The 19,058-nt window shown below is 40.0% G+C and overlaps 1 long non-coding RNA gene across 3 annotated transcripts in view; it reads right to left on the reverse strand.

Moving 5' to 3' along the window:
- Positions 1-4,556: 4,556 nt before the first annotated feature.
- LOC137342073 (uncharacterized) overlaps positions 4,557-19,058 on the reverse strand; it is a 69,415-nt gene continuing 54,913 nt past the window's right edge. For all 3 annotated transcript variants that reach the window (XR_010967199.1, XR_010967197.1, XR_010967198.1), the window contains exon 3: positions 4,557-7,562. This is a non-coding gene — a long non-coding RNA (uncharacterized lncRNA). The remainder of the gene's footprint in view (positions 7,563-19,058) is intronic.

Here is a 19,058-nt window from a genome sequence, read left to right on the forward strand (position 1 = left end):
ATAGCTGCACCTTAGTTGGCAATGCAGTTTAGAACTTTGGGAAGGAGAAAGAACATATTTAGAAATATATATATACTTAAAATAATGAAAGACACTGCTCATGTGCCTTGGTATCAAAAAAAACTTGATTGTCTGATAATGTTGTTTGTCCCCTTTGGGCCTGTTTTGTATCCCTAAACACTCGTTTCATGTACTGTTCTGCCAATGTCTGAGAGACTGAGTCCTTCCTCATTCAGTTTGAGATTTTCAAAATTTACCAAAATGTCATTGGAAAACTCGGTTAAAACAAACTCATTGCTTGTTCAGTCTGTTGAATGGTTCTATATCCAGTAAATATTATTCAAACCAAGTCTTTTTATTGCATTGTGTATACTCAGTGAACTGAGCAAGACTATGATTCATTGGCAATAACATCAAAACATAAGACTATTTCAAAACTAAGTCGGATGTATCTCAACCAATATTATTTATTCCATATGTGTCTCCAAACAGTGTGATTTAAGTATTTTGGATGCTGCACTTCAACAATAAATTGAATTATAAATCTGTCACTTTTGTGTTGTTGATGAATCAATGGCTAAAATCAATCTTTACTTTGCTTTCTCGAATTCAAGTACTTTACATCTTTACTATCTATGCTGCCGTTAGACAGGACAAAAGTACTGTATTTGTTTTACTATTTTTTATCCATTAATTTTCAATAATAGATAGTCAAATCTTCATATCACTTTTTAAAATAGTTTTTGATTTAAAGTTGGAATATTCAGCAGTAAATATAGGTAGGCTTTTGCCTCATTTTTTCACTAAGTACACACAAAACAGCCAGTACTACTTCTCTCTGGTAATATCAGGGTTCCTATAGAATGCGTTGTCAAGCAGAATCACTTCAAGGGTAGAAATTGCTCTGACTGCTCATTAAAATGACTTGGTTTAAAATAAGTGGGTTAATAACTTTTGTCAAAATAGCACACAAAGGAATTTTACACAAGCTCATGAACTAAGTCATTAAAAATAACGCTCAGAATTCATATTTGGAGCCAGTCTCCATCAATGGGAAACCTTTTGGTATGGATTCTGTCTTTCAATACTAAATATTGGCATAATACAGCAGGAGCAATTCATGGCATGAGTCATATTATGATGAACCCCTGAGTGGGACTGACTATGAAGAAAAATGTTTGAAATGTTACAATAATGTTTATATCATCCTTAAGTAACTGTCGATTTGGCCCTTTTTTCCATAATTAAGGTACCTTTTTTTCATTATTTCTGTCACTACATGGCCTAAAACTACTTTTTACATGTTCCAGACTAGACACATGCACCATGTATACTTCTCTAACTTTTCAATGCCATTACATATTTATAGTTTCAAAAGCTTCTAAAAAAGAGTTTTTGTTGTTCTCAACCAAACTCACTAAATAAAGTGAAATACCAAGGATGAGGCTGTCTCGAAGTAAAAAGCTGGGATCAGGTATAGGTCAACATGACAGAAAAATAGAAACGCATTTTATGATGTTAGTGACCATCTTGATGAGATAAATTTTGAAAGTGGTTAAGACACCTCTGATCCTCATGAAAATATTATAGGAAGCATTGTATATTTTTTATAAGTTTTTTTCTGTTTTCTCCCCTTCTGTTCTGAGTCTCCACCTACAGTGCTTGATCCCTTGGTGAGACAACAGATGGGTGTTATGCTTCCAAGTCTCTGGCGGGGCTGCATTAGACCTTGAAAGTATGCTAGGATGCCTTTGTAGCCCTTACACTTCCTCTCATTCTCTGTGGAGAACCAGTTGGTCCTCCCACTCAGTGCATCTGCCACAACGTCATCACCAAGACTGGGCACTCACTGTGCAGGGAGCTGTAGCTGTGAACTGGTGTGATCCCTGCGGCACAAATATATGTGTTTATGCTCCAATGTGCTCACCACCATGAGACATGTCTCTGCCAAGAGCCACCACCATTTCTGTTGCAATACAGTGCCTTCAAGGAAGCCTGGAAGCTCTTACAATTAGAAGTTTTGTAAGCTTTTAAAAACATTTTACAATAATTATTTTTGTGCTCACTGCGGAGATGATTGTTAGTACTGGACAATGGGACACAGTTCCATATTGGGCACCTAGGGTGCTAAATTGGGCCATGTAGCGCCCGTTGTTTTGGCGCTACACGGCCTCTCCGACATCCAAGGTGGCCATCTTGGTATAGGAGTTAGCGCAGGCGCAGACAACAAACGCTGGAATCATGTAAAGTAGGGAGAAAATGGCTTCAATCAGTGTGCAACGCTGATTTAAAGTGATAGACACCATTTTGGCACTTAACACTCAACTCAACGCACAGTCTTAACCCCGACCATCTGAATGTGTCTTAGAATGCCTGGATTATTGCTTCTGACTGCCGAGACATTTGTAACTTTTTGGAGGTCTCCTAGACTTCAATACTAGGATGCGGGGACATAGCCTAACATTTAGAGCCAGGACGTGCAGGAGTGAAGTTAGGAAATGCTTCTACACGCAAAGGGTGGGAGACGTTTGGAACTCTTTTCTGCAGACAGCAATTGATGCGCGCTCACTTGTCAATGTTAAATATGAGATTGATAGATTTCTGTGAGCCAAGGGTATTAAGGGATATGGAGTTAGGTCACAAGTCCACCATGATCTCATTGAATGGCTGAACAGGCTCGAGAGGCTAAATGCCACTTGCTGCCTCCTGATATCTGCCACCTTCTCCTGCAAGAAAGCGGGTCATGTGTCTGGGTGATGTGCCTGTCATGGTTGAATAGCTGCCAGTGTGTGTGGCCTGTGAGTTGTGGGTGGGTGGCTTGAAACAGTGGTAATGTGTAAGGGTGAGAGGAAGCATCAGGTTGGAAGAGTTGAGTACTGATGGAAAGAGTGAGTTTGTTGGTGTGTGGGTGATGGGGGGTGTAGTGAGTGGTGCAGTTGGTAGGAGACGCCACTTGACAGTTGACCTCACTCACCTTGACCACTCATGTCAAAGCATTGAACTTCTTCCTGCACTGCATCCATGTTCATGATGCTGTGCGCCTGGCACTGCCTTTTGTATACATATGTCTGGAGGGTCTCTTGCACCCCCCCTCCCCCGCCACCGCGGATGTAGGATGTCCCTCCTTCTGTCCACCTCTTGCACCAAGGTCTCTAGTGTATCAGCAGAGAATCTTGGTGCATGCAATCTCACAGGCCTGGTACCAACTCAGATCGCAGATTGGTGAGGTCTGGCGTGTAGATTGAGGGATGTGGGATTTAGTGGTGTGCAACCTTTATTCGATGTTTTAACAAAACTCATCAGTGTGTAAACGTAGGTATGGGACCTGTATCTGTGTTTTATGTGTGCGATGTCTGATCTCCATTCAGACTCCGTGCAGACAGCAGACTGTTATTTTCAGCAAATAACAGGTACCAGCTACCTTTAAGAGACTTCTAAGAAACATCCTCCCTTTAAGTGATTGAGCTCCTCTGGTGGTGGAAAGTGCGAATTGGATTGATTTCACATGCAAGGCATGGAATGGACTGTTGATTGTAGATGAGTCCTCCGGTGAGCCGAAACTTGCATCCTGTCTGCACAGGGGCCAATGGGCGCGGAGTAATAGCACATCACGCTACCTACACCCAAAAACGGCCCCTATCCAATTTTTCCCCTAGAGTGTCAGTACCAAAGCATTCCCAGATGAGATACAGCATGGGCCAAGTGCTAAATAAAGTGTCCTGTTCTCTTCCAATAATGAGCCTTAAAAGAAAAGTCATGGGGGAGTACCATTTCATTCGAAGTACTTTGTTTTTATGGAAGAAAAAGATTAATTGTACTTTGAATTTATTTGACTTTTTTTGAAAACATGAATATTCCTGCTGTCATAGCCATTTCCAGAGATGTCAATCATAGGGAATGTCCCTGTGCATGCAGAGAGGCTCTGTCGCAAGGGATGGAAAATGTGACTTAAAGCTGACCAGCAGGCCAATCTGGGGCCACATGAGCCTGGGATACCACTCCACAGACTGGGAAATGTACACTTGCCCTTCTGGGGTCAGGCAGCTCTAGGACAGCTCTCTGATCAATTTTGAAGTCAGGTCTCTACTAGTTTACAACACAGCCACTCCAGGACATTCCCCATATTGACACAGGAAGAGAACTCATACCCAAGGGTGGTCATGCTGACAGGAAAGTTTTCTAAAAAAAGGTCAAATCAAATTTTAAGTGAATTGCAAGTCAACATTCATCCTTCAAACAACACCACTGAAACAGATTGACTGGTCATTTATCTCATTGCTGTTTGTGGGATCTTGCTGTATCCAAACTGGCTACTGTATTTACCTATGAAACAAGTGATTACACTTCAAAAAGCAATCCATTGGTTGTGGCATTCTGAGGATGGGAAAGGTGCTACAGTGTATGAATGCAAGCTTTCCTGTTAGTCTGAAATATGTAAAATGTAATTTCAGGTAATGTCCTTGAAGTAAGGTATCTTGATTGTAAAAAAAAAGCTAGAGTCAACAATCACTTAAATGTAGTATAAATATTATAATAACATTTCAGAGAGACCGAGGTAGATTTATATTTCCTCATTTTGCTTGTGCAAATATGGTGAATACAAGTAGCATCTGATATAATCCTGTCTGTTATCACAAGATTAGCTTTGTTTTAGGAGCTTCTGAAGCAAACTTAGAACAGTAAGAACAACACCCTTCGGCATATTTACATGAGATTATTTTATAAATATTCTATCCAATATTATAGTTTAAAAACAGGATTTTCTGAAGTCCCCCTAAAACACAATTTATTACATTAATATTTTATAAAATTACTGAACGGTACAAAAATGAGACACAAATCTTAGCATCAAAATTACATAACATGCAGCTCAGCAAATTAACTTGTTCATATCAGTTTGTGCAACCAAAAAATATACAGAATCTCAGAATGCATGTTCATCTATCTGTCTTATATTAAACCAGTTTGAAAGATTCTTTTGGTGTTTGGGAACTCTTACTGTAATGTTGCAGTGAATTTTCAATGAATCACTTGCATTTCAATGAATCACTTGCATTTAGTTTAGAATTTGATTCAATTAAAATCGAGCATAAAACAGGCACAATGAGCTCCAATTTTTACCCCAAAGAAATCTTATAAAATTGCGTGCCAATGGACTAATGCCTGATAATACATGCAATAAGTAGAAATGTGCGGGAGCACAGAGCTATTCAGAACAAAGGCGAACGTAATCTAGCTATGTTAATGTTACTGAAAAAAATCTTGATTTTTTTTTTTCCCTCCTTATTCTCCCTCAGAGGAATACTAACTTTCACATAGCTTTCTTCAGACAGGACCAAATGCCTCCTTCACTGAATGCAAAATGGTTGTGGTGCAAGATGTAGATTACAGTGTATGAGTCTTTACATTGTCTGACGTGGAAGACATCACTAAACTAAGGATTGATATTTGCCTGGTAGCCCTAAGGTCACTAGAATAGAAATTAGGCTGGCAAATGTTAAATGTTGGGGCCCCATGATTTGGTAATTTATCTTCACTGTGACAAGTGTGGCTATTTCAATCATTGTTAAAAATAAAACACTGAAATATGGTACATTTTGCTGCCTTTAGAAGTTCAGCAGTTGTGTGAAACAGGATGACATATTCTGCTCGTATATGTATGTGTGACTACAGCATTTTAATTAGACTACCACATTTAATATTTAGGTAATTGAACCGGCTACCAATTCATTTTAAACTCCATGCTGACTCCAAACTCAGTCAGGTCAAAAATAAGCTCAACTCAAAGGAATTCAAGCTGCTGGATTTGCGTGTCAACCATCTTTAGTATGTTAGCATGTATATTAGTTGGTGAAGCACATACTCTTATATCCTCACTACTAGCCAGTCATCAAAATTTACAGCTGAAAATAGGAATGTAATATCCAACATATTGGTAATGTTGCTTTATATTCTGGGATCATTGCATCCTGTCTAGATCAGTAATCTAAATGCTTTGGTTAAGTACATATTTAGTTTGTTTCAATTAAATAGGTTAGGGAGGACCAGGGGACACAATCTCAAGTTATGTAACAGCCAGAACTAGGTTAGATGTCAGGAGGTGGTTCTTTTCCCAGAGAATAGTGGACTTGTGGAACAGGCTGCTGGCTCGTGCAGTGAATGCTGACTTGCTGAATTCCTTCAAGCGAGAGCTGGGCTTGATTTTAGCTGGGGCGGAGATCACCTCGTACAAGAGGCAGGTACTGTATAACATTAATCAGGGCCAGAGTGGCCTCCTGAACTAGTTTTGATTGCCTAAGAGGGGGGGGGTCGGAGAGGAATTTTCCAGATTTTTATTTTCCCTAATTGGCCTGAGTTTTTAATCTGGTTTTTCGCCACTCCCAGGAGATCACATGACTTTTGGGTGGGATGGGGAGTGTATATATTGTGATGCACAAAGCATTGCAGTTGTGCGGGACAGGCTGGATGGGCAAGAGGGTCTTTTCTTGTCCGTCATTGTTTGTATGTCCATATAAGCAGAGAGATAGATTAAAGCCAGTTGTACACAGAATGCAGAAAGGCAGGGAGTAAAAGATGCAACCACCACAACTTGCAGCCTCTGTGCAATTTCTTTAATAACATATCTCTATAAAAGCCACACAGGCAGAGACATTACAGGGAACTCACTGAATAAGAAGTGAAGAGTATGGATTTATATTAGTAGACCAATGCACTGTGCCAGAAAACTGGATTAGACAAATTATTGAAACAAATATAAAATATATAAGGATTATATTAAATGGCCAAAACATTGCAACAGCATTAATATGTTCTGAATGAATATTAAATATGCAGCTGATGTGCGACAAGTACATTTTTTTTTGTGAGGCAATCTCATTTAATTCTCACAGAAATTGTATGTTGTATTTGGAAGCAACATTCAAATATTTATCATGTTTAGCACCAATATTATGATTTTTATTTTTAAAAACAAACGTGAATGAAACGAGCTCTTTGATCACTGTCAGCTGCTGGTACACAGTGGTTTTTCCTTTTCCCTCAGGCACCCTTTTTGCTTTGGTTGTTTTGCTTGACGACAGTCAATGATCTATAAACAAAATTGGTTAGATGCGTGTTGCAACTGAGGAGTTGGAGGGGTGGGGCAGTGTGAAGCACAAAGATGTCAAGTGAAGCATAACGGAAATGGGCAGTGCTCACCAAAGAACAGATTTCAAACAGAATCAAACATTCATTGCAACAAGAAAAATTACATTCACCACAAAAGAAAAGCGCATCCATAATCTGGAACAGTCAGATGGTTCTCATTCCAAGAAGCTTCACAGATGTTTGAACCAGAATTTGTTACATTGCTGTGGGTACTCGCAATGAATTAAAGTACTAAAGTCTAAAATGAACATTAATGGAGTGATTTTATGAATCTGCATTTCCGGTGCCGAGGTCAATGTCCGCACAGGTTTTTCCGTCCATATTGGCATATGATGCACAACAGTAGCATGGCACACAATGTATTGGCATCTTACCCCTGTTACAAGACATCCTTCGTAGACCAGCGAACATGGTCTCTGAAAGTAAGCACAGCAACAAATGAGTTAAGATTATCGTCCCAACTTTGCGATGTCACTCACAGTACAGGTAGGCCTGCGGGGAAGGTTGGCCTCAATAGATTTTGAATTCCCTTCTTCATTTTAATAGGTTCCCTGTACATGCAAAATAGCGCAGAGCGTTTGGTCAGCAGCATAATTGGTGGGAGATGGAAAATCTGGTGAGGCAGAGCTCTTACAGGACTACGTTATGTCCAAATTTCCTCGATCTTTTACGCTGACTCCATGAAATCTCTACCGGAACACTCTGTCGCTCATTAACATAGCCCCGCCCCATGCAAAAGTGCAGCTGACGCGAATTTCCTGAATTTATGCCTGTTCTGAATTGCACTCAATATTTTGCCATTTAGGCCTAAAATTTTAAGCACAATAGGACCCAAATTCATATTTCTGCTGTATTATGGTGATTTTTTTTCACTGGTTTTTAAAAAATTTCTCCTCACTGAGAGCTCAAGTGTATTTCCCGTATCTGTGAATGCATCTTGATGATATTAAAAGAATTTGCATTAAAAATTGAAAAACTTCCACTATTGCATTTTCTTAAACATGCTGTGGCTAATGTGCATTAATGATGGCTTCAAACTTTAATTTTCATGCATAAAGAAGGACTTAAAGGAGGAATATAGAGTAAGTTCGGCCCTTTCCTTGGGCCCCATTTATTTCCACTGATTTCCACTTGATTTACATCAGTTTTTATGTTCCGAAGTGTGCTAATGAGATCTTCAGGAAATTTCGGCGTAATTCGCCAATGGGAAAATCAGTGTAAATTTAAGTGGAACTTGCCGGTTATGCCGTTTCAGGAAATTGTGGGCCACTATTTTGCTATCAGGAAATAGTTCATAGGGCACAAAACAAATTTACGAGTTGCAGCTCCCTCTGGGGCTAGTGCGCATAGCACGGAGACAACCTATTTCCCTTTACTGCGCAGTCTTTTATTGCAACAAAGTTAAATAGCACGCAATTGGCATTCAACGTGACACATAAATGTTGAACTGCCACCAGAAACTCCAGGCGTTGGAATGCACTCCCACAAGGAGGGATGTGGACTGTCACACCCAGGCCCTCTGGGTGCTCTGCCAATTCCTAACATCTGGATATCTCGTGCGTGTGCTCCTGGGGGAAAGCTGCTCACAACCAGAGCCAATAGGCACACCCTGGCAGGGAACTTCTCAGTGACAAAGAGCTGTCCAGATTTGAAGAGATGGACCTCGGCATTTTCGGCTCCTAGTCTGTTGAAAGTGTTGGGTCGTGTGTTTGGATGTGTGTTGCTGCTGCCAACTAAGTATCCTCCTCTCTTTTGTCTCATTGTCACCCTTACTTTCTCAGTCAGAGGTGAAATGGTAAAATATTGAGTGCAATACTGCGGTTGTACAAAATGCGCCTCTGTTTTAAAGACATACGTTGCACAACATTAGCATAGCACGCAATGTATCGCCATTTTGCCTCTCGTCATTATAACATGCCGTTTTTCTCTTCTTCTAAAAAGAGAAAGAAGAAAGAGCTCCCATTTATATGGCGTCTTTCAAGACCTCAGAACGTCCCAAAGCACTTTACAGCCGATGAAGTACTTTTGAAATTTAGTCACTGTTGTAACTTAAGAAACGCGGCAGCTAATTTTCACACAGCAAGATCCCACAAACAGCAATGCGATAATGACCAGTTTTTTCGTGATATTGGTTGAGTGATAAATATTGACCCGGACACCGGGGAGAACCCTCCTGTTCTTCTTCGAATAGCGCCATGGGATCTTTTATGTCCACCTGAGAGGGCATTTGGAGCCTCGGTTTAGCATCTCATCCGAAAGACGGCATCTCCAACAGTGCAGCACTCCTTCAGTATTGTTTAGACTATTTTCTTGATGATATGCATTTGGAATGAAAACATAGGCAGAAAGAATTTGATTCTTACACTCAAATCTCTCAGTTCCGTATGTGGTTGTTCCATGAAGCTTAAATTGGCCTGGTTGTACCAAGATATACTGATCCGTGACATGAATTGCTGAGGTACATCACCAATCGTTGTCAAACGGGTCTTAGACACACGGTTCAGAGGCTTAGGCACGGAAGCTTTGAATGCAATGGATGCAGGAACCTTTAATGCAGTGATCGAAGCCTTGTTGACCTCAGAGGTTTAAAGGTTTTCTTTTCTAGGCTCTTCCCAAGGTGAAGGGGCGTCAGGACCTGAGCAATTCACAGCTTGTTACCTTACACACTCCTTGAGGAGAGAGCACGGAGTGAACCAGCCATCATATGAGGAGCAACAAGTGGAGGTGGCAGCCAATGAACAGCAAGCAGCTGCACAGGATTACAATCCAAGGCATTCCTCTGTTGTAGGGGCCAGAGATTTATATCCTACTGGGGCTGCCTGTGGAAGGGAGATGAAACTGTGCTGAACACCTCGCAAGCATTGTTTGAAATGTGCTACAGTGCATCTCCAACCACTCAGTCGAATACATGAGGGGTTTTCACAACCCCAGTGCACCTTGGAATATGTGACAACTTCACAGCCATCTGTGGAGGAGGCCCAGAGAACAGAGCCCACGTACAGTTTCTCTCATGAACACTGTGACTGGGACTACAATTTACAGGAGTCTGTCTCTGTCGGAGTTGGTAGACTGGAGAATCAGCTTGAGAAAGCTATAACAGCAGGCTTCATACTCCTCAGTGGTACCCTACATTCTGTCTGAAGCAGATTGTAGGCCAACCCTGCCGGGTGCCCAGCATGACTGGAGAAAGGACAGATGAAATTACTTCCTCTCCAGGTGACTGCACATCCATCCAACTCAGCACTCACCTTCAAAGGGTTGAAGATGTGCTACTTAGCAGGCAGGTGCTGGTAGCCAACTACCTGCAGCAGACTCTACGTCCAGTGGTACAACACCACTTCCATCCGTTGATGCCTACAATGTACGCCTAGAGCCCGCCACTGCCCTTGTTCCTCCCACTGAGGAACCACTTGGATATAGTAGTGGGTTAGCCACGGAAGCACAGCTTGTATGGTCAGTAAAGGAAAGCACAGTGGCCAGTTCTAGAAACACTTTGGCCGGGAATTTCCTTGGGGTTGCCCCCGCTCGGCTGTTGTAATTTGGCTGGTAGTGCGGCAGTGTGCTCCACCTGACTTCCAGTGAAGATGTGACAGCGGAGCAGTACCAGCTCTGAGGAAATTCCCGGCCTTTGTTATGTAAGGTCACCAAATAAATTCGGAGCATGCTATTGCTCCTAAGCCGTGGCTCAATGGTAGCAATCTCGTCCTCCGAAACAGAAAGTTGTGGGTTCAAGTTCCACCCCAAAGACTTTAGCACATAATCTGCCCTCTCTGGTGGACGTAAAAGATCCCATGGCACTATTTGAAGAAGAGCAAGGGAGTTCTCCCTGGTGTCCTGGCCAATATTTATCCCTCAACCAACATGACTAAAAAAGATTATCTGGTCATTATCTCATTGCTGTTTGTTGGACATTGCTGTTCACAAATCGGCTGCTGTGTTTTCTACATTACAACAGTGACTACACTTCAAAGTACTTCATTGGCTGTGAAGCGCTTTGGGACATCCTGAGGTTATGAATGGTGCTATAAAATTGCAAGTTCTTTCTTCTTTTTCTTTCTTTCTTTGAAGCAGTTTTTGTTGGCAGGAGACCAAGTTAAATAAGCAGTTGGTGGTAGGAGGATGTAAGATGGCAGTTAAGGTAAAGGAGGTGGAAATGTACAACATGCTGTTACTGGGAGCAGTGTTTGATTTGTCTGCGATGCTTGAGCAGCAGAAAGATCATGGAATTACTGTTGTTTGCAGGCCAGCCTGGAGCAGATGGTATAGATCAGTGACAGCTTCAATAACAGTGAAGCAGAGGAGGCAAAGACAGATGTCCTCTAACATGCCCAGGTAGGAGTGTTGGGATCTGTGGGTCCAGGGGTACTGACAGGTACACCTCAGGTGTCATCGCACCTGCATTTAGTGTCTTCTCATGAACATAATTAGGAGAAAATTGCAATTGGGGAAAAAGAATCAATTAGAAAGAAAAAAAACACTTAAGCATTGAGGAAACACAAACATATGAAAAATGATGGGCAGGAAAAGACCTACTGGTCCATCCAGCCTGTCCCCTACAGGAGCAATGCCTTGTGCATCACAATACAGATACTCCCTACCCCACCTGAAGTCGTGCAACCCCTGGGAGAGGCGAGAAACCAGATTTTAAAACCTAGGCAAGATAGGGAACAAATCTGGAAAATTCCTCTTGGAATAGTAAGCTGATAGTCAGATGATGGTCATAAAAGACAAACAATTATTACAAAGAAACTGTGGATCTTTTTTCTTTTCAGGAAAAGGGAGCATTTTGTGATTTTTTTTTATTGCTAGGACAGTAGGGAACTATTAGCATGACCAGTTGTAGCATTTTGCAACTAGTTGTGAAGTTGAATACAAAGCCAGATTTTCATGTCTGCCATTTATATCTATTTAAGAAAGTGCATGAAAATAAATGAAAACACAGACACCTAGTAATTATAGCCATTACATGTTTAAATCTACAATGTATTATAACTGATTAAGAATCCTTGAGAAGGATATAAGACAGACATAACAGTAATTCCCATTACAAAACTCTCACAAATCATGCTGTCAAATATAACAAGTGATTGCCATATGTGGTCATTGTTTTTTTTTATTGTTTTCCATCAGAAACTGTTATAATTGTCCATCCTTCTTATTAGAGCTTCTTTTAATGGAAATATGAAACCAGTTGCAGAGGCAGCTTCCCACACGCCCCCAAGGAGCAAAACAACATACTGTGTTGAACTTATATAGAATAACATAGAATTTTACAGCACAGAGAAAGGTAATTCGGCCCATGCCAGTATTTATCCTCTATACTAGCCTCGTCCCACCTTACTTCATCTCACCCTATCGCCATATCCTTCTATTCTTTTCTCCCTCATGTATTTATCTAGCTTCCCCTTAAATGCATCTATGCTATTCACCTCAACCACTCCATGTGGTAGCAAGTTCTACATTCTCACCGCTCTTTGACTAAAGAAGTTTCTCCTGAATTCCTTATTAGATTGATTGACTTAGGGTCAGTATGACCAAGTTTCGATGATAGATCAACTATGAGAAATAAAGCTCAATAAAAATAAACTGCTGTACTCTTTGTGATTGTATAAATGTGCCGTACAGGTTAGAATGTAAAGTGACTTGTAATATTGTAGACAATTGCTTGGTTTTTCCAACCATTTTGAATCTCAATCTTTTAATCAGTGTGGAAGTCATTACTGTATTTATAGTGGATCCTTTTTATAACATGGTCTGCAGTAGCCACAGGATATAGTTATTATAAAGGAAATATTTGATATGGTTTTTGTGTGAATAAAACATTGCATCTTACTTTGGAAGATGTGGAGAATCAAAGTTTTATAATGAGGGTGACTCCAGTTTAATGTTGACTTTATTTTCTCCCAACTTTAGGCTCCTGAAGGCAAAGGACCATTAACTGTAAGAGAGACCACCAAGCAACTCTCTCGCTCTCTCAGTCTCGCTCTCTCACGTGCTCAAAAAGCACCGTTACATTTATTCAGGCAGCTGGTCGGAGGTGCAGCTGCTAAGCATAGGAGTGACTCACTTTCCAACTTCTCCTCCACCCTTGTGGTGAAGTATCCATGTGGTACTTCTCCTGATTTCACAGCTGACGTTGGGATCCTGCCATGTGGTAAATCATCGGTGCACAGTGGTATTCCACCAGGCCTTGGCTCAACACGTTGGAGCACAATGCCTGCACTGTCACTTTGTACTTTGAAGAACTTAAGCCGTGGGGTTTCCTTGTATGGCTTTATAGCTGCAGGGTGAATTTTCAAGATACATTTTGATACTCTATAATCAGATATTGAGAACTCACTGGTTGGTTGATTTAATAAAATTGACAAGCAACTCATTGCGAGAGGAATACTGTAATGAACAAGTCTAGAATTCGGCAGATCATACTGAACAAGACCAACTAAATCGGATTTTTCAACCCTATTATTAGTCTGAACTGTAGGGAGCCATTCTTCCAACCAATGATTTATGAATTTAATATCATGCAACTTAAAGTAACAGTTAAAACTAGTGGTGGAAAAGTATTCTGCAAACAATCTTTGAAGTGTCACTTTAGAATAGATTTATGACCCGGGATTTGCTGCAACAGCGATATTGGCGATGAATGCTTATAAGAAGGATCGTTGGGCTCCCCGATCCTCCAAGGGCGAATTTAGGCCACAATTTGCTGGGAAAACAATTCGAATACGCCGCAGCAAGCATTGCGATGGATCGAGAGGAGCGTGGCCATTGGACAAAGGAAAAACCCATTGCAACGTGATTTTACTCGGGTCCGGAAGTGTTTCGAATAGATGTTTGACAGTTGAACTGATGAGCAGAAACATGCATAAATCCAAATTATAGAGAGCTGATTTATCTTAAGGACTGTTATTTTTATATCTGTCTGGTTTGTTCATTAGGCGGAACAGTGAACCCCCGACACCCCCTCCTTCCCATTGAGGTTCTACGAACAACACGGAAACCAGAGGCTTTTAGTTTTCAGTTGCTCAAGTGGTGTGTAAGCCCAAAGCTATTTCTGATTTACTGCTTGGATTTTAATAAGGTGTAAATGGGCACATTGTGATCACTAATGATCACATTCACAACACATAAGATTAACAATCCAAATCACAAAAAAGTCACTTTTGGATGGTAGTTTAAGGCTAGGAACCAACAACTCGCTCCCACCAACTATATATAAAACCTGTTGCTTTGCACTTCACACCAGTGACCCCAGACACTGTCAGAACTGCACCAACGGACAATAATAAAAAGGACCAAATGAAGGCAACACAATTATTTGTAATCTAAACAGTTAACTACGATTCCTGTCATTGCACCACACATACTGAGCCCAGCAGTGCCATTCTGCAATGGTCTAAATTCTCTGTGGCGATCACAGTGACGTTATTTCAACAAACTCGATCTTGCCATTAATTATAATGGAGGCGGAGCTATGATAATTAGCTGTTCAAGTAAATACTTGTTTCATTTTTTGAGTAGAATCACGCGCATTCATTTTGCAAGATTACCTTGTTGCTGTCAGCCTTGGACCTAGCACCTGTGTCTGTAATGGCATCTTGGCAGCACAAAATAAGGACCGTCAGAATAGTTATTGAGAGTAATAGGGAAAATCTGCAACCTTAATCAAGAAATTCACACAGAGCAAGTAACCTGCACTTACACGTTTGTGCAAGTTAATTGTGCTTACACACTTAAATAAATTAACCCTGCTTACACGATTGTGAAATGAGCTGTACTTAGCACAGTTGCCAGACTCTGAAATATTGAATGGCAGGTCTGCTCTGTGTGAGCTGACAGGAAAGGAACATTTAACTGAAACTTTACATACAGATTTATTACATCAAGTCTTTCATTCCATGGTGTCTGAAGTCAAAATGATCCTTCCTAGCATATGTTTTAATGTACAAATGATGTTTAGCTATCAGACTGGTATTTAAATAAACCAAGACATATAAAAAACATTTTACTGTAGATCACTGGCAGAAATTATCTGTGGTAACGTAGGCCTAGACGATTGAAATAGAGTGAACTGAAATGAATTATCATCACAAATACCAAACTAAATACCTTAAAAATAAATTCAGTATGAAACTGCAGGAATGCTGCAAGATTATTCCCTTATTTGAATATTTATACTTAATTTGCGATTCTTAAACTGAAGAATGTTGCTTTATCAATTTTCATGTATTCGGATCTGTTAAATTGGGTTTGCAAAAACTTCAGATCTGATACATATAATTCAAACTCCTACTAAGTTAAAATAACTACAGAAAGACAATTGAATATGATGCTAAAAAAATTGATCAGTTTCTGCGTTGCAAATAATTCTTGGTAATGGAGTCATGAATTATCTTTGGTGAATGATATGCTGATTGTTAATTATTTTACAGCTGTAAATTATTAAACGATGGTTGCTGCAAAGCAAGTGCATCTTAGTCTTGTCTTTTAATTGCAGTTTCCCTATTGCACTGGCATAATGGTGTCTGGAACTGACAATATGTTTATCACAAAGCTGTATTATGAATTTCAGTAATGCAATGAATCTCTTGACTCAAATTCTCACAGTTTTAAAGTGTTTCTTTTCTCCTCAATTTCAGTAAACTCACCACCCCAGAGAACAAAATGAAAAAGTATGCTTTTACCTTTAAAAAGATTGAGTCTAAAGAGACCCACTCTGGTGTCTGCTGTTTTATCAACATTTTATTTGTCACATGTGAGTGTAGAAAGTCCAGCAACAAATTAAAATACTTTAGGATAAGAATCTCATTTATGATGTCTATAGATAGTGACCAGAAGAAGTCTTACCTCATTCGGTTATTTTTCTTAATATGTTCAACTTTTCATTTTATTACATAAAACATGAATTCTGCGAGCAAAATACTTAGTAGGGAATGGCAGAAATACAGAATTTATTCTGCTTACAAGAGATTTGTAATTTTGTGTCTTGTGAGTTATTGGGACTCCCTCACTTGTAGAATGTATTTTGCATGTTGAGCATCCTCCACAGATTATATACCACAAACTGTATAAATGTACTAGAAACTCTACCCTTTAGAATAATACAGAATTGATTGGCGATTTCTAATATTGCAGCACTATCGTGACCACCATGTAGACATTACATTTTTCTCTGTTCTGAATTTTTTCTGCTCTGTTCTTACTGCCTGGCTCTCGCATGATCACACTCAATTGATCACTACTAACATTGTGTTTATTTCTATGTCACCATAGCACAGAGCTAGAGTATCAGGCCAGCCTCTGGTTTTAAAGAGAGTTGCAACAAGTCAGTCATAACAACTTATTATGTGCTGAAAGAAGAGGGATGTTTAGGGACGACAATGTGTTAAAACCAAATGGCTCATTTAAACCATCAGACATATTGTGATTCAATACTATTTTCATCGGTACAAAATTTTGAAAATGTTTGTTGTTGAGAGGACCACACAGTATCTGTATATTTCTGCTCTCCTTTTAAGAGGCAGCAACCTTTACACAGAAGAGGAATTAAATGTTTTTTTGATGGAAACATGATACATTACACTGCTTTATACATGCCTGAAACTTTTTAAAATTTTGACATTGTTCAGGCACAGGCGAACACCATGCGACTGACTATTCCAAACTCTTCATGCTTTGCAGTCTCTGAAATTCTCCTAAACCTAACAATAACCAGGGCTAGTTTTCTGTTGACTTCAGTTTCACATTCAAGGATTTATGACCTTAGTGCTGAGTTTGAGCCCGGTTTTGCTTTTCCTCATTCTCTTCAGTACAATGGCACAGCTAATATTAATATATAAGTGTGTGTTTATATATGTACACATACTAGCGGATGTTGAGACATATACTGTTTCAATCATACAATGTACAATATGTTAACAGAGCCATTGATTTACAATGATTGACTAAGTTGAATTGTAACTTTATTGTACTGTATTGTGCAAGTGCTAGTGATAACTTAGGGCTTAGATTTTTTGATTATGTCCATTTTTGCATGATTAAATATTCATGTAACTGTGTAGTTAATTTTTATCTCTTACCTCTTCTTAAAGCCCAGGATACAAAAGGCGATGGAAGAGGAGATGTTCCAGGTAGGTCACAGGTACTCAGTGTAATTGTGGGGATGAGGTGATGGTATGGTAGTGTTGGAAGGGTGGTTGTGGGGTCTGGGAGTCCTGGTGAGGTCTGGTAGGAGCTGAGTGGTGTTGAGATCTGAGAGCATTTGGGCGTGGCAACGGGATGCAACATCATTGGGTCGATGGCCCAAGATCCCATGCCACAAAGTTACTGCCTGTCGACCTGTTCCAGATTTACTATTTGCCCACACCAAGCCTCACACAAATGCACATACTTAAGTAGGGCACACTCTCAAGATGCAACGTGTAATTGTTATTGTAAAACAACCTAGCTGCATGATGATTAGTCACTTATTGATACCCAAGAAGACATACAAGCTCTGTACATGTGTAAGAAGCGATATTTGTTCCTTTAACTTCCTGCATCTCAGGACTGCTTTTCTGCTTGTACAACAAGATGGCACATCGAGGGACCAATCCAACCTGCAGAACTACTTCCTCAGTGAAGCACAGGTGGGCAAAGGCACATCTCTTCTGACATGACCAAGTAGCTCTGGCAGGTCTGTGTATATGTCGACTTTGCAACCCACCTCTGATGGAGTCAGATCACCCACTCATCAATTCCTCTGCAACTCCTTCTTGTCCTCTACTTCTCTGAGGGCAAGAGAAATTCATAAAGGAATACCCATCCATCTAGCCAGGGCTGTTGCAAATCTCAGTGAAACCCCCTTGAATGGTAGGTAGTGAAGAGGGAAAAAAAGGAGAAAAAATTAATAAAAACAAAATCAAGCTTCAAACTGTGTAAAAAAAACGCCAAAATAAATGTAACAAAAGCAAATCAAAAAGGCAAAAATAATAGAAGTTCACTCTTGCTCAGAAAACTAGGTCACTGACATCTTTAAGAACCTCAGTTTCATACTGGCACTTAGCAATGACATTGTATTCCAGGAACAAACCGCAGGAAATGCAGGAGAGGGAAGCCCCATCCTTATTTACATCTTTTCCAAATTCTTAATGAGACTGGCTCATTCCAGCAGCTCAAGTCCCTTGAGGACCCAGCACAGTCCAGTTGAATAAGACCAAGCAGCGCACTCCCGATACACATTTGGTGCAACAGCTCGTTCACAAATTGCCACCCCCCCCACCAGCCATTCACATGTTTGCCCCCAACAGATAGCAGAGAAAAATCTCCTTTACAGACCTGTGCCAGGAAGCCATGCTAGTTCAGTAGAAAATTCATATCATAAAAAAAAAATGCAGCATACAGTTATACAAAATCACTTTGCATTAACTGAAAATTCAGTAACAGTTTATTTAATCTGTGCTGTTCGTGGAAAAATGGATTCTTGGGAGTAAGCAATACAGCTGTAATCTAATTGAGGGGTTGATATGATATTGTGAGACATGAGGGCAAATCTCAAGTGGTTTATAATTATCATCATTCTCTGGCATTTGGAATTGTTTTTATAATATATACTCTTTTTGTATGTGGGCATTGTATTCCATTTTTTAATATTTTGTATTGGTAACCTGTGACAGTTTGCTTTGTTTCCTTGATGTGTGATGGCAGACATAATTAAGCATTGCTGCAGGTTTTCTTTTAAAACAAACTTTCATTTTTTGCAATTTTAAGTAACATATCAATAGCCACAACATCTGAGGATGAATTGGAATTGGGTGTACAAGGCACAATTTCAAAAATTGCAGATGACACAAAACTTAGAAGTGTAGTAAACAGTGAGGAGGAAAGTAATAGACTTCAAGAGGACATAGACAGGCTGGTGGAATGAGCGGACA

The sequence above is a fragment of the Heptranchias perlo genome, chromosome 25 (assembly GCF_035084215.1).
Source record: "Heptranchias perlo isolate sHepPer1 chromosome 25, sHepPer1.hap1, whole genome shotgun sequence".
Classification (NCBI taxonomy): domain Eukaryota; kingdom Metazoa; phylum Chordata; class Chondrichthyes; order Hexanchiformes; family Hexanchidae; genus Heptranchias; species Heptranchias perlo.